Raw genomic sequence first — 15,620 nt, 5'->3', positions numbered from 1 at the left:
TTGTTCGCGCAGCTCGGCTTCTCTTCTGTCTTCATCTTTGCTGTGCAGTAGGGAAAGGACCTGTAGTGACATCACTGCGCTCATCACATGGTCCGTCACATGATCCATCACCATGGTGATGGATCATGTGATGAGCCATGTGATAAGCGCAGTGATGTCATCAAAGGTCCTTTACCCAGGTCCTGAAGAAAGAAGAAAGAAGAGAAGCCGGGCTGCGCGAACAAGTGGATTAAGGTGAGTTAAATTAATTTTATTTATTTTTTTAACCCATCCAGCCCTATTGTATTATGCATTCTGTATTAAGAATCGTCTCCTAGCAACTGTGCGTGAAAATCGCACCGCATCCGCACTTGCTTGCAGATGCTTGCGATTTTCACGCAGCCCCATTTACTTCTATGAATATAGAACATGCTTGTACGTTCCTTTCTAGACTGACCCTCAGAGGGTTCGGCGTCTGCAGATCGCCTTACCCTAATCCAATCTTAGCCCTGCCATAATTATAAAAAAAAATTGTAGCTCCATTCCCCTGAAGACGCCGCATTGGATTAGGGTAAGGCGATCTGCAGACGCCGAACCCTCTGAGGTTCAGTCTAGATAGGAACATACAAGCAGTACAGCCACTGAGAAATTATCAGTGAGGGACACTATATAACTAAGGCTACTTTCACACCTGCGTTCGGGTGTCCGCTTGTGAGCTCCGTTTGAAGGGGCTCATAAGCGGCCCCGAACGCATCCGTCCAGCATAATGCATTCTCAGTGGACGCGGAGCCGCTCAGAATGCATCAGTCTGCCAGCGTTCAGCCTCCGCTCCGCTCAGCGAGCGGACACCTGAACGCTGCTTGCAGCGTTCGGGTGTCCGCCTGGCCGTGCGGAGGCAAGCGGATCCGTCCAGACTTACAATGTAAGTCAATGGGGGCGGATCCGTTTGAAGATGACACCATATGGCTCAATCTTCAAACGGATCCGTCCCCCATTGACTTTCAATGTAAAGTCTGGACGGATCCGTTCAGGCTACTTTTACACTTAGAATTTGTTTCAAACTATAATGCAGACGGATCCGTTCTGAACGGATACAAACATCTGCATTATAGGAGCGGATCCGTCTGAGCAGACATCAGACGGACCCGCTCTGAACGGTAGTGTGAAAGTAGCCTAAGAGAAGAATCTCGAATGGAGTGTTTAGCCAATAAGGTGCGGCTTAGATGACCAAATGCCTGGTTTCGGCCGACACTACGGGCAGTAAAGTGTATAAACACAGGTCAGATACAAACAGCCTGCATGTGGTTTTCAGTGATATAGTGTTCCCTTGATCTACCATCCCTTGAGACACTGTACCCACAGGTCCAAGCCCTCCATATGCATTTTTAATAACTCACCTTATGTTTTTTGTGGTATATATTGTTTAATAAAAGAAAAAATAAAGGTTATATTTTAATTATAAGACCAGAAACAGGAATTTATAGTCGCCAGACTATTGGAATATTTAATAGGTGGCATTGTCAGACAGCAGGGTTGCTGCTTGACTCCTGGGTCCTGCCGCCTACTAGGGCAGTGCCGCTTTGTCACCGCTTTGTGCTGCGCCTTTTTGTCAGAGTAGGTCCCACTCAAAGAGGCAACCTTGGTGTGGTGAGTGGGCTTATGCCTTTTGATTAAAATGTACACTAATGCCTTTTGTCATGCAGTATAGGGGGCTGTACACTTTAATATTGTGCTGAGAAGCGAGTTTAATTAACTGTTGTTAAAGTTTATCAAGGTCTGGACTCAAGTTATTCTTAATCCCCTAACTCAACCAACCCCCTTTATTTGCTTCGGAGCCTAAGCCTGGGGTCCTGCTGTATCCAGGTAGGAGCATATAGGCCGCACCACACCACTGGGCATTCCACTAAACCTGGGACATGATAGAGTCCTGGGGGGCGACATGTTGCACATGCATTGGTCCACACCCACACAGCAGTAACCAGTGGTTCACCAAGCATTCCCAATAATCCCTGGGTTCATTAGTGCAGCCTTTACCCCCCCCTGTGTTAATTCTAAAAATAAAAAAAAAACACTCACCTCCTCCATTTGCTCGCATTGCTGACTGGATGTGCAGGACAGAACCTGCGAGACGTCATCACGCTGGAGCGCAGGTCCTGTCTTGAGCTTTCAGTCAGAAGTGAGCATTCAGAGTGTCTCGAACAAATGGTGAGGTGAGTGTTTTATAAATTTTTTGTCAGAAGCAGAGAAGGGGGCAACAGCAATAACAATAATGGTGGGCATTATTCTTCTTGGGGGGGCACCAATGGGGGCATTATTATTCCTGGGGGGCACTAATAGCGGCATTATTTTTACTGGGGCGCACTAATAAGGGCATTATTCTTATTGGGGGCACTAATGGGGGCATTGATTTTCCTGAGGGGCACAAATGGGGCATTATTCTTCTTGGGATGCACAATTTTTTTTTGTCAGAAGCAGAGAAGGGGGCAATAGCACTAATGGTGGGCATTGTTCTTCCTTAGGGCACAAATGGGGGGCATTATTCTTCCTGGGGAGCACTAATGGGGGCATTATTCTTCCTGGGGAGCACTAAAGGGGGCATTATTCATCCGCGGGGCATTATTCTTCCTGGGGGCAATAATGGGGCATTATTCTTCCTGGGGGCAAAAATAGGGTCATTATTCTTCCTGGGGGGCACTAATAGGGTCATTATTCTTCTGGGGGCACAAATGTGGGCATTATTTTTACTGGGGCACACTAATGGGGGCATTATTCTTCCTGGGGTCACAAATGGGAGGCATTATTCTTAGTGAGGCACACTAATGGTGGCATTATTCTTACTGGGGGGTACTAATTGGGGCATTATTCTTACAGGAGAGCACTAATGGGGCATTATTTTTACTGGAGGCACTAATGGGGGCATTCTTTTTACTGGAGGGCACTAATGGGACTATTACTTTTACTGGGGGGCACTAATGGGGGAAATTAATTCTGGAGTGCACTAATGGGGGCATTACTATTGCTGTGGGCACTAATTGGGGCACTATTAATGCTGGGGGCACTAATGGGGCCAATTTTAAATTCTGGACAGCACTATTGGGGGCATCAATATTACTGGGGGGCATTAATATTATTGGTAGCCACAGATGACAGCGACTTAACACCCTGTGTTAAGCCACACCCCCACAAGCACACCACCTTTGGGGTGTGGCTTAACTTGGCCGGTATTTTTTGTTGGGAAAGGTGGCAACCCTATCTCCAGACAAAGAACAATTTCCTCTGGCTGCTACTTCTTTCATGTCCTTTTAGCTCCACTATCAAGTCTAAACTGGAATAAACTACAATTACCACCACTCCCTCTGGTTGGAAGCAGGATTGACCCACTTCAGCCCAAAGGGGGGGAGAATGGAATGGTAAGTTCCATTCTATCTAAGGATAGCTCTGCCATATACACACCGCCACCTGCTGTTGAACCAGGCATATTACATGAACAAAACAGTTACAGAAAAATAAGATCAATGCACACTTGTGAAGGATCTGGAAATAAATACACAGATGACATAGGTGTTAGCAATACAAGACAGTAGCAGAGTGAAAGAATAGTAACACCACTCCAGGGTTTTACACATGCAGGGCCAAGAATCTCCCAGTCCAATTTAGATTCAGAGAATATGAATTGGAGCAAAGGCAGTAGTTACAGCAATAGTTAACTTTAGACATCATGCAAATCTCGTATCTGCAAAACATGGTTACTGGCTATGTGGCAGTATGTGTACCGTTAATAATGCGGGATGATGTTCTAATTTTTTTGAGGCTCCATTGAAATAAATTTATCTGCCTCCAATCCATCAAAAATGCAGATTGGATGCAGACCAAAAATATAGCTGTTTGCATAGTGCCTTACTGTGAGACAGCAGGTCAACAAAACAGCCAAGTCAGGAGAATAGCAGCAAGTTGTCTCAGATGAGGGGCACAGTTCTTTGATGTTATAATAGCATACCTCACAAATTTAAAATGGTGCACATTACAGATTGTAGGAAAAAAATAAGTACAGCTCACCTGCTGGTGATTTTTTTAGCTGCATGGAACCATTGTGGAATTAGTGAGGTATATAGAGGTGAAAAATTCCAACATACAATTCCAGTAAAAATTGCAGCTTTATTACAGGAGGGTCTTGGTTGCAGCACACTGGCAGGGAATCTAATCTCTGATGTGGACTTGGCAGATCTGTCAGTTTTAATTGGCTAACTTTGTTGAGCACTCAGCACTCTAATGATCTGTTGGATAAATGTTTTAGCTTAGCGGAGAGCAGTAGGCAAAAGAACGGTGTAGTGCTTCTAGCATCTCTCCATAGCAGTTTGACAATTGTCATCTTGAACTTACACTACAATGACGCCTTATTGAGGTAGTCTCTTGAAGGTTTGGTTCCCAGTACTTATTCACAGGCACTGGCTAGCCATTGCTGGCCATAATATTCAGCCAGAATTCTGGTGGCTGAACAGCAGTTGACAGCCCCAGCAGTTTTCAAATGTGGCCAGCTGGATGGTTTTGATTTGTGTCCAGCTGATACAGAGGACTAATTCAGGATATTTAAATATCTGGGCATACAACCTGGTTTTTCTAGACCTACAGTTCTTCCACCCTAGGGTTGATACGTGGTATCAGGGATGACCTTTTAACTGCCAGCACATCTATTCCACATGGTGACATTTGTGACAGTACCTGCAGATGGGTCTCCTTTACTCGCTAAAGCAGTCTGTAGCCAGCCTACCTGGGTTCAGGTAGTAGTTCTCTCTGGAAAAAGATGTAAAACAAGAAAAGAGGGAGGCAGCGCCACATGTGCGGTGTCACTTTGTAGAGAGTGATTTGATAAAGGCTAGGGTACGCTTACCATCTGTGGTTGTGAGGAGTCACAACTAGAGTTGAGCGGACACCTGGATGTTCGGGTTCGACAGGTTAGGCCGAACTTTACAAAAAAGTTCAAGTTCGGTACCCAAACTTGACCCCGAACCCAAACCCCATTGAAGTCAATGGGGACTCGAACTTTGGAACACTAAAATGGCTCTAAAAAAGTCAACGAAAGGGCTAAAGGGCTGCAAATTTTTGAATTTCACCTGACAATGTAACAGACAAATTAGTGAAGTGTATTAACCTGTCTACTAGGTAGTGCAGGTGTATATCACAGCCAAAAATTGGTGAATTTCACCCGACAATGTAACAGACAAATTATTGAAATTTATTGAACTGTCTACTAGGTAGAGCAGGGGTATATCACAGCCAAAAATTGATGAATTTCACCCGACAATCTAACAGACAAATTAGTGAAATTTATTAACCTGTCCACTAGGTAGAGCAGGGGTATATCACAGGCAAAAATTGGTGAATGTCACCCAACTATGTTACAGAAAAATTTGTGAAATTTATTAACCTGTCCGCTAGGTAGAGCAGGGGTATATCACAGCCAACAATTTGGGATATGTAACCCAACAATGTATCAGACAAATTAGTGAAATGACTTAAAATAAAACAAAATACGTAAAAATAAAAAAAATTATAATCTTGATCTTTGAGGTGGAGCTCCATATAGAGTAGGAGGTTCAGGAGGCGGTGGACATAGCAGTGTAGGTGGAAGCGGCGGTGGAGGAGGAGGAGGTAGCCAACATTGATTTTTGGATTTCATTATTTATTTATTTTTTGTTTAAATTAGTGTACACCCCAAAAGAGTGTGAAACATCAAAAATACAACAATGAGCAATTGCACTGGAGTATTACAATGGCTGGGTAAGGCCGGTTTACATGTCTATTCTGCACAAGGTACGGACAAGTCCTGAGGGATCCATGCCTGGTTCATTTTTATAAACGTGAGCTTGTCCACATTGGCTGTGGACAGGCGGCTGCGCTCGTCTGTGATAACGCCCCCTGCCGTGCTAAACACACGTTCAGAAAATACACTGGCTGCAGAGCAGGCCAGCACCTCCAAGGCGTAAAGGGCAAGCTCAGGCCATATAACCAATTTGGAGACCCAGAAGTTGAAGGGGGCAGACCCATCAGTAAGTACGTGTAGGCGTGTGCACACATACTGCTCCACCATGTTGCTGAAATGCTGCCTCCTGCTAAGATGTTCCATATCAGCTGGTGGTGCTGGTTGTGGCGTGCTGAAAAAACGTTTCCATATTTTGGCCATGCTAACCCTGCCTTCTGAAGTGCTGGCGGTGCCCCAGCTGCGTTGGCGATCTCTTCCTCCTCTTCTGCCTTCGCCTTGTGCTTCCACTGTGCCCCCGCTGTCAGGTGTGAATGCCACCAGCAGTGCGTCTACCAGCGTGCGCTTGTACTCGCGCATCTTACGATCACGCTCCAGTGACGGAATTAAGGATGGTACGTTGTCCTTGTAATGGGGATCCAGCAGCGTGGACACCCAGTAATCAGCATAAGTTAGAATGTGGGCAACTCGGCGGTCGTTGCGGAGACACTGCAGCATGTAATCGCTCATGTGTGCCAGGCTGCCCAGAGGCAACGACAAGCTGTCCTCTGTGAGAGATGTATCGTCTGTGACCTCTGTATCCCCCCAGCCACACACCAGTGATGGCCATGAGCTGGTTTGGGTGCCACCCTGCTGTGAACACAGTTCCTTCTCCTCCATCTCCCCCTCCTCATCCTCCACCTCCTCATCCTCCAGAACTGTGCCCTTGCTGGACAATTGTGTACCTGGCGTTTGTGGGTGCAGGAACCCACCCTCTGAGCCACTTGTGAATGACTGGCCTGAAACCCTTGGAAAAGATCCCTCTTCCTCCTCCTCCTACTGTGCCACATCCTCTTCCATCATCACCCGAAGTGTTTTTTCAAGGAGGCATAGAAGTGGGATAGTAACGCTGAGAACGGCGTTATCGGCACTGGCCATGTTGGTGGAGTACTTGAAACAGCACAACAAGGCACCCAGGTCTCGCATGGAGGTCCACTCATTTGTGGTGAAGTGGTGGTGTTCCGCAGAGCTACTAACCCGTGCATGCTGCAGCTGAAACTCCATTATCACCTGCTGCTGCTTGCACAGTCTGGCCAGCATGTGCAAGGTGGAGTTCCACCTTGTGGGCACGTCGCATATGAGGCGGTGAGCGGGAAAGGCCGAAGTTACGCTGCAGCGCTGACAGGCGAGCAGCAGCAGGGTGAGAAAGCTGAAAGCGCGCACAGACGGCCCACACTTTTTGTAGCAGCTCTGACATATCGGGTTAATTTTTAAGGAACCTCTTCACCACCAAATTCAGCACATGTGCCAGGCAAAGGATGTGAATCAAACTGGCTAGGCCCAGAGCTGCTACAAGATTTTGCCCATTATCGCACACCACCAAGATAGGCTTGAGGCTCACTGGCACCAACCACTCATCGGTCTGTTGTTCCATGCCCGTCCACAGCTCCTGCGCGGTGTGGGGTTTGTCCCCCAAACAGATACGTTTTAAAACTGCCTGATGTCTTTTACCCCTGGCTGTGCTGATGTATGTGGTAAAGGTGTTACGCTGACCGGATGAGGAGGCAGTAGAGGATGAGGAGGCGGAGTAGGAGGAGGAAGCAACAGGAGGCAAAGAGAAGTGCCCTGCAATTCTTGGTGGTGGAAGGGCATGCGCCAAACTGCTATCCGCCTCAGGCCCAGCCGCCACTGCATTTACCCAGTGTGCTGTTAGGGAGATATAACGTCCCTGACCGCGCTTACTGGTCCACGTATCAATAGTTAGGTGGACCTTGCCACAGATGGTGTTGCACAGTGCACACCTGATTTTGTCCTCCACTTGGTTGTGCAGGGCAGGGATGGCTCGCCTGGAAAAGTAGTGGCGGCTGGGCACAACGTACTGTGGGACAGCCACCGTCATAAGGCTTTTAAAACTCTCCGTCTCCACCAGACGGAATGATAGCATTTTAAAGGCCAGTAATTTTGAATTGCTGGCATTCAGGGCCAGGGATTGTGGGTGGGTAGGGGCTACTTCCTCTTTCGCTCCAGTTTTTGAGAGATAGAGAGTTGAACGCTTCCATGGGACATTGTGGAGATGCTTGGTGACCCAGGTGGTAGCGTTGCTGGCAGATCCTCTGTTTGTGGGGTGGCAGGTGCCACTGTCACTCCAGAGGTGGATGAAGTGGCCGAGATTGCAGCTCCGCTTTTGCACCCTGCTCCCTCTTCTGCTGTGCTGGTGGCTCTGTGCGACCACCGCCTCTCACTCAAATGACCTTGATTCCATATGGGGTCGAGGACCTCATCGTCCTCCACATCATCTTCCACCCAGTCTTCACCCCTGCCCTCCTTGTCGGTCTGCACACTGCAGAAAGCCACAGCATTTGGCACCTGTGTTTCATCATCATCCGAGACGTGCTGCCATAGTCCTCCCATGTACTCATCCTGAAACATAAGTGGTTGGGCATCGGTGCACTCAATCTCTTCCACTTCTGGGGCAGGGCTATGTGGTTGGTCCTGGGAAACCCTGCTAGCAGAGTCATCAAAAAGCAGAAGAGACTGCTGCATGACTTGGGGCTCAGACTGCTTGGCTGATTTGCAAGGGGGTGAGGTGAAGGACTGATGGACATGGGCTGCAGGTGCCAACTCTGATCTTTCAGCAGGAGACTGGGTGGGAGACAATGTGAAGGAACTGGAGGCACTGTCAGCCACCTAATCTACTATCGCCTGTACTTGTTCAGGCCTCACAATTCGTAGAGCCGCATTCGGCCCTATCAAATAACGCTGAAGGTTATGTCGCCTACTCGCTCTTGAGTGTAGCTTGCACAGATCAACCACGTCATCTCCCTATAACAGGAGCTCCACCAGCAGCACCACTACCGGGGCCACGTTCCTTATTTGACACTCTCCTCATTCTTGGCGTTCACCCACTAAACTAACAGATGGTTTATGTCAGACGACAATGTAGCCGCCAATAGTCAACAATTAAGTTAACCGAGAGTAAGGCAGTGCCGGTGTCATAAAGAGGAAAACTTTCTTGAGGTCACACAATAGTGTGACAGGCGAATTTTATACAATTACTTCACGGTCACAAAAAATCTTAATTTGTCAACCAACAATGTAACCGCAGTATTGACTGGTTATATTCGACGGTGACAAATGCAGCAAAGGCCCCAGATGTAGAGTTTTGGAAAAATGTGTGTTTTTTTTAAAACCCAGAATATAATTGAAGTATTTCAAACTTGTATTTCACTAGGACAAATGCAGCAAAGGCACCAGATGTGTTTTTTTTAAAACCAGAATATAACAGCAGTATTTAACGCTTGTATTGGACTGTCAGAAATGCAGCAAAAGCCGCAAATTTATTATCTTGCCCAAAATGGGTGTTTTTTTAATACCAGACTATAACAGCACTATCTAATGGTTGTATTTCACTGTGACAAATGCAGCAAAGGCACCAGATGTAGGGTATTGCAAAAAATGGGTGTTTTTTCCAAAAACAAAATTTAATTGCAGTATTTTAAGCTTGTATTTCACTGTGACAAATGCAACAAAGGTCTCAAATGTATTATCTTGCCAAAAATGGGTGTTTTTTTAAACCAGAATATGACAGCAGTATCTAACGCTTGTATTGGACTGTCAGAAATGAGGCAAAGGCCACAAATTTATTATCTTGCCCAAAATGTTTTTTTTTTTTTAAACCAGAATATAACAGCAGTATCTAACGCTTGTATTGGACTGTCAGAAATGTAGCAAAGGCCGCAAATTTATTATCTTGCCCAAAATGGAAGTTTTTTTTTAAACCACAATATAACAGTAGTATCTAACGCTTGTATTGGACTGTCAGAAATGCAGCAAAGGCTGCAAATTTATTATCTTGCCCTTGGGTGTTTTTTAAAAAACAGAATATAAACGCACTCTCTAATGCTTGTATTTCATTGTGACAAATGCAGCAAAGGCCCCAGATGTAGAGTATTGCAAAAAATGTTGTTGTTTTTTTAACCAGAATATAAATGCAGTATTTCAAGCTTGTATTTCACTGTGCCAAATGCAGCAAAGGCACCAGATGTAGGGTATTGCAAAAAATGGTTTCTTTTTTTAAAACCAGAATATAATTGCAGTATTTCAAGCTTGTATTTCACTGTCACAAATGCAAATATGCTTTGCTGGTGCACAGAACTTGCATAAAATGGCTGCCGATGCCCACCTAACTAACAGAGGGATAAAAGTTCTTTTTCAGTGTCACTGGGCTCAGAGCAGGGTAAAAAAATTGTGCACTGCACCCACAAAACGAAATCGCTGTAGATCACTGAGTTACCATGCACTTCTGATAATTGATTCTTTCCTATTCTCTCCCTCACAGCAGCAGCATCCTCTTCCTACACTAGTAAGAGCAGAGTGACATACAGCGCTACATGACTCCAGCTTATATAGAGCCTGGGTCACATGCTGCACTGGCCAATCACAGCCATGCCATTAATAGGCATGGCTGTGATGGCTTCTAAGGGCACACGAGTTAAACGCTTGTTGATTGGCTGCTCTGCAGCCTTTCAAAAAGCACCATTAACTCACGAAACACCGAACTCGAACCCAAACTTTTACTGAAATGTTCGGGTCTGGGGTCAAAAAATCCTAAAGTTCGGTACGAACCCGAACTTTACAGTTCGGGTTCACTCAACCCTAGTCACAACCACTGTAGAGAGCATTGCTGGTAATTATAGTTCGCCGACCAGCACACCGGCTTGTTTCAGGCTGCAGCCGCGGTCACTTTGTGTTGCCCCAGTAGATGAGGTGTACACAGTGGAAGTATCAAAAGGAAAACTGGTAAAAAACGTATTTTGACCGCTTTTTCCGGCGCTTGCTTGGAAGGATTCAGACCCAAGTCATCAGACAGATAAGGTCTTTTTATTTACAGGGTATTCAACGCGTTTCTCTGGAAAAAGAAGGAGGCCAGCTCCCAGTCTGTGTGGGGTGTATCTCTCTGTCTGTGGACTCTTCTCTAGATACTCCAATCGTTGCTAAATCTTCTCCGATCAAGTTAGGAGTGAGAGTTGATTGGTTAGTGCAGAGGCTGCATCTGGAACATGAGCTTGGGCAGCACCTTCTATGAACTATTCTTGCAGAATTTTGTCTCTGTTTTCTACTTCACGGAGGTGTACATGGACAACAGCTCTCATGGCTTGGCAGTCTTTCTCAGACCGTGGTCAGGATTTGACATCTCATAGTGCCAACAAGTAGAGATGAGCGAACCACTCCAGATTCATTTCAGGTCCGGTTCGTCAAACTTCTAAAAATGGTTCGGTTCAGACCCAAATCGATTTGGGCCCTGGGGGGCCAAGCATCCAAAAATTATGCCTTGACAGGCTATTATGCCTGCCCGTATGACACACACAAGTGTTGATTGTCAGAAGAAAACGTGGCTCGTTGTGAATAAGCTTAAAAAAATTATTCTCTTTTGATTGGGAGCAGTAGCAGCAGTGCAGTGTGGATGTGAAAGGTACAGGTATACTGCCATAGGGCTGCAATAATAGTGGAAGCAGAAGCAGCATAGGATGTTTATAGTTTATGATTTAGGCCTGATGCTCAAATTCACATTAGCACTCACAGGTAAATTGCTGCCCTAGGCTGTGTATTGCTATACTGATCACCTACATGCTGGATTAATTAAATTCAATGACCCCTCCTTATAAAAAATTGGATGGTGTGTGTGGAGATAATAAACAGATTTAGCCCTAATATTTCATTGTCAATCACTGAGGTTTTTTAAACTAAAACAGAAAAAAATTAAATATGTGAGATGACCTAACACAGAGTTCTCACTAGTTTTTTATGCTATTCTAGATTAATGGTGGAACATGTGTTGTACAGTTTTTGCTTATTCCATTATTCCACCCCCCGTCCCAAAAAAAAAAAGGATTTTGGTGAAAATGGGAAAAAAATATATAAAAGTATCTCCTTGCAGGTAGCTGCTTTTGAGGTTTGCAGCAGCTGCAGTTCTTCTAGGATGCACAGCCAGCCACAGCTCTTCTCTTCTCTCTCCCTGGCTGACAGCTTCCCTGCTTATCCCTATTATACACACACACACACAGATACAATCCTTCTTCTTCGTAATTCTGGCCTTTCCCTTCACTGTCTCTGGCAACATGTGCACTAAAATGGCGCTATGTGCAGTTTTAGTGGACTCATCCAAAACAAACCTGAAAATATTTGGGTTCATCTGCAGTCCGAAATATAGCAAAGTTTGGACCGAACCCAGTTTGGTCCAAAATGGTTCACCCATACCAACAAGTATTTCCAAGTTTTGCTTTGTGGACACAGGATATGGCTTATTTATGGCAAGCATTTTCTCCATCAAGAGAGTTTTTTGGACCTTACTGACCAAGATTTTTTTTTTTTTTATTTCTTCGTTGCCACCTTCCAAGAACTATAACTTTTTTATTTTTCTATCTATGTAGGACAAGTTGTATTTTTTAATGGTGCCTTTTTATGGTACACATAACACATGAACTTTTTCAGCAATACTGCCACTGAGTTTATGTTTTTCAGCATAAATAACATGATAAGTACCATATATTCTTTGGAACATTAAAAAAAAGCTATACCAAATACACTGCTCAAAAAAAAAAAAAGGGAACACAAAAATAACACATCCTATATCTGAGTTAATTAAATATTCTTCTGAAATACTTTGTTCTTTACATAGTTGAATGTGCTGACAACAAAATCACACAAAAATAAAAAGATGGAAATCAAATTTTTCAACCCATGGAGGTCTGGATTTGGAGTCACACTCAAAATTAAAGTGGAAAAACACACTACAGGCTGATCCAACTTTGATGTAATGTCCTTAAAACAAGTCAAAATGAGGCTCAGTAGTGTGGGTGGCCTCCACGTGCCTGTATGACCTCCCTACAACGCCTGTGCATGCTCCTGATAAAGTGGCGGACGGTCTCCTGAGGGATCTCCTCCCAGACCTGGACTAAAGCATCTGCCAACTCCTGGACAGTCTGTGGTGCAACGTGACGTTGGTGGATAGAGCGAGACATGATGTCCCAGATGTGCTCAATTGGATTCAGGTCTGGGGAACGGGCGGGCCAGTCCATAGCACCAATGCCTTCGTCTTGCAGGAACTGCTGACACACTCCAGCCACATGAGGTCTAGCATTGTCTTGCATTAGGAGGAACCCAGGGCCAACCACACCAGCATATGGTCTCACAAGGGGTCTGAGGATCTCATCTCGGTACCTAATGGCAGTCAGGCTACCTCTGGCAAGCACATGGAGGGCTGTGCGGCCCTCCAAAGAAATGCCACCCCACACCATTACTGACCCAATGCCAAACCGGTCATTCTGGAGGATGTTGCAGGCAGCAGAACGTTCTCCACGGCGTCTCCAGACTATGTCACGTCTGTCACATGTGCTCAGTGTGAACCTGCTTTCATCTGTGAAGAGCACAGGGCGCCAGTGGCGAATTTGCCAATCTTGGTGTTCTCTGGCAAATGCCAAACGTCCTGCACGGTGTTGGGCTGTGAGCTCAACCCCCACCTGTGGACATCGGGCCCTCATATCACCCTCATGGAGTCTGTTTCTGACCGTTTGAGCAGACACATGCACATTTGTGGCCTGCTGGAGGTCATTTTGCAGGGCTCTGGCAGTGCTCCTCCTGTTCCTCCTTGCACAAAGACGGAGGTAGCGGTCCTGCTGCTGGGTTGTTGCCCTCCTACGGCCTCCTCCACGTCTCCTGATGTACTGGCCTGTCTCCTGGTAGCGCCTCCATGCTCTGGACACTACGCTGACAGACACAGCAAACCTTCTTGCCACAGCTCGCATTGATGTGCCATCCTGGATAAGCTGCACTACCTGAGCCACTTGTGTGGGTTGTAGACTCCGTCTCATGCTACCACTAGAGTGAAAGCACCGCCAGCATTCAAAAGTGACCAAAACATCAGCCAGGAAGCATAGGAACTGAGAAGTGGACTGTGGTCACCACCTGCAGAACCACTCCTTTATTGGGGGTGTCTTGCTAATTGCCTATAATTTCCACCTGTTGTCTATCCCATTTGCACAACAGCATGTGAAATTGATTGTCACTCAGTGTTGCTTCCTAAGTGGACAGTTTGATTTCACAGAAGTGTGATTGACTTGGAGTTACATTGTGTTGTTTAAGTGTTCCCTTTATTTTTTTGAGCAGTGTATATAAACAGAATTTTTAATACTTTTGAGCAATGAAAATAATAAAATTAAAAAAAAAGAAGAAAATGTTTTTATATTGCTGCAGACCAAGACCCATAACTTTTTTTTCTTTCTACGGAGCTATGTGAGGGTTTGATTTTTGTCGTTTTCATTGGTATCATTTTGGGGGTTCATAACACTTTTTGATCGCTTTTTCTTTTATGGCGAAAAGGCAAAAATCAGCAATTCTGGCATTTGTCGTTTGTCACTGTACATGATAAATTACATGATCATTTTGAAATGAAAGTCATTACAGACGCCGCAATACCAAATATTTGGAGGAGATTTTATTTTTGCAATTCTTTCTACTGAAATTTTTTTTCTTCAATGGAAAGAAGTCTTTTTTTTTACTTGGAATGTTTTTATTTAATACCTTTTTAAAAAAAAACTTTGTTATGTCTCAGGCAGTCTGAGAAGCAGTTTGGCCTCTTTGGATGGCAAAAGAGGATTCCGGAAATTGATGAACATGTAAGCATTCTATTAGTTTCCACGTTAATCTTTTTTTCTTGAACTGGAGCATTGTTTTAATAATGGGTTGTGTTCTCTTACTATTAAATGACAACAAGATGGTCAAATGGTCTGTAGAGTCTAAATCTAACAATGCTAACGAGTCACTTAAAGGGATTGCCTAGATTATAAAAAAAGTCAGATTTTTCCATAAACGGCATCAGTCCTATTCAGAGGCTTTATCCAATACGGTAGACCAGTCTTAGGGCTCATTCACACGGCCGTATGAATGGGTCCGCATCCGTTCCGCAATTCGGACCAATTCATTTAAATGGGACTGCAAAAGATGTGTAGAGCACACAGTGTGCTGTCCATGGTCGTCTGAATGCGCCCTGTTCATATGAATGAGGATAAACTGCAATATCTGACACTGTCCATGAACAAGAATGGTGGATCCTGGAGAAACCACGTCAACAGAAATTTCTTTAGACCCAAGGGGCTGTGAGGCTTGTGTGTTGTCATGACAACCAGATGGATGGTGCATTATTAGATGAATCATGATAAGTGAGTGGGCAAATTTAGACAGAAACAAAGCTATTCAAGATATGATTCATAGGTGAAGGCCATAGTACTAAATATGACTCCCATAAGCCCATTCTAAGAATTTGAATAGATAGTTTTTTTGATATGACAGTCACAGTAAAATCTGACTATGTTCAGTGCGGGAATGAGTCAGACTTTTATCCTACTATGAAACACTTTTTTTTTTGTACATTGCCTATGACTTTGCTTTTAGATTTATTTATTTTTTTACTTTTTGTCACAGCACTTGCAAAAACTTGACTCACATCAAAATCCCCAATGCACAATGGAATCATTTCATCATTACTGTCTTTTATAGCATTATTTTTATTAGAAGGGATATGAGAGCAAGTGAATACATTGTATTCAGTTGCAAGAATACCATGGAATCATTACTGTCCATGTCCATTATCTGTCTGCTATACATTATCTTGAGAAGAACAACAAAT

The sequence above is a fragment of the Bufo bufo genome, chromosome 3 (genome assembly GCF_905171765.1).
Source record: "Bufo bufo chromosome 3, aBufBuf1.1, whole genome shotgun sequence".
Taxonomy (NCBI): domain Eukaryota; kingdom Metazoa; phylum Chordata; class Amphibia; order Anura; family Bufonidae; genus Bufo; species Bufo bufo.
Note: the sequence above shows the minus strand (reverse complement) of the source record.